Below are 1533 nucleotides of genomic sequence, written 5' to 3'. Positions count from 1 at the left end.
AGCATTGTCCTGCAGGAATGGATATTGGGTCCTGAAATAAGTGACTTGGATGTGAATATGAGATATGGTCAGTGGGTTTACAGAAGACACCAAAATTGGAGGTGTAGTGGACAAAGAAGAATGTTAGTTCAGAATGCAACAGTATCTTGACCAGATGGGCCATTGGAGCGAGGATTGGCAGACTGGGTTCAATTTAGACAAAAGTAAGCTGTTGGATTTTGGAAAGGCAAATCAGAGCAGGACTTGTACACTTAATGGGAAAGTCCTTGGGAATGTTGCTGAACATAGAGACCATGGAGTGCAGGTTCATTGTTCCTTGAAAGGAGAGTCGCAGGTAGGCAGACTAGTGAAGGTGGGGTTTGGTATGCTGATATTTATTGGTCAATGCATCGAGTACAGAAGCTGAGACATCAAATTGTGGTTGGACAGGACATTGATTAAGTCATTTCAGGAATTCTGTTTTAAGTTCGAAATTCCCTGTTCTGGAAAGGATGTTGTGAATCTTGAAAGCGTTCAGACAAGATTTACAAAGACTTTGCTAGGGTTGGAAGATTTGGACTACAGGGAGAGGCTGAATAAGCCAGAGTTAATTTCCCTGGAGAGTCAAAGACTGGGAGGTGACTTCATGGAAATTTATAAAATCATGAAGGGCATGGATAAGGTGAACAGCCAGGGCCCTTTCCCCCCCGTTAGGTGGGTTCAAAATAAGATCACATGGGCTTAGGTTGAGAGGGCAAAGATTAAAAACGGATCTAAGGGGCAAAGTTTTCAAGCTGTGTGTGGTGTATGTGTGGGATGAGCTGCCAGATGAAATAGTGGAAGCTGATACAATTACAACATTTGAAAGGCATCCGATTGGGTACATGAAGAGGAAGAGTTTCCAATGATATGGACCTATAGCTGGCAAATGGGGCTCCATTTGTTGAGGATTCCTATTTGGCATGGACAAATTAGACCAAAGGTCTGTTTCTGTGCTGTACATCTCTATGACACTAATAAATGAAAATAAGATGTGTTCCTCTTTTGTGGAAAGCTAGCGGAAGCACAGATAATTGTCCTTGGAGCTGAGAAGGTTAAGCAGTGATTTTAACCAGGTGCAAATTTGTGTCTAGGATATCTAATCTGCAGAGAGAGTGGAAATGTTAACACTGTCACAATTTTAGTGACTATTTTCAGGTAATTGGCAAATAATGTGAACATTATTTTATTCAGTAAGTTCTGAGTATCTGGAACAGTCTGAATGGCAGCTGGACACAGACTCAGCAGTTATTCATAAAAAGATTTGGAATTTTACTTTTTAAAGGAAGATTTGGGGGGCTATTGGCAAATGGGAAGGGAATTTGGACAGATTTGCAGCATCTCCACAGGGAGAGGGTACATCCCAAATGGGCTGAATAGCCCCAGACCCTGTGCTCTCTGATACTGCCCCATTGAGTGTGAATGTTGTAGCTCATCCCAGGGCAGAGAGAGGGAGGATCCCACCACTCACCTCACAATGGGCCCCGATGATTGATGTCAGCGCAGGCCAATAGG

Source organism: Chiloscyllium plagiosum, chromosome 45 (assembly GCF_004010195.1).
Source record: "Chiloscyllium plagiosum isolate BGI_BamShark_2017 chromosome 45, ASM401019v2, whole genome shotgun sequence".
In the NCBI taxonomy this organism is placed as follows: Eukaryota; Metazoa; Chordata; class Chondrichthyes; order Orectolobiformes; family Hemiscylliidae; genus Chiloscyllium; species Chiloscyllium plagiosum.
Note: the sequence above shows the minus strand (reverse complement) of the source record.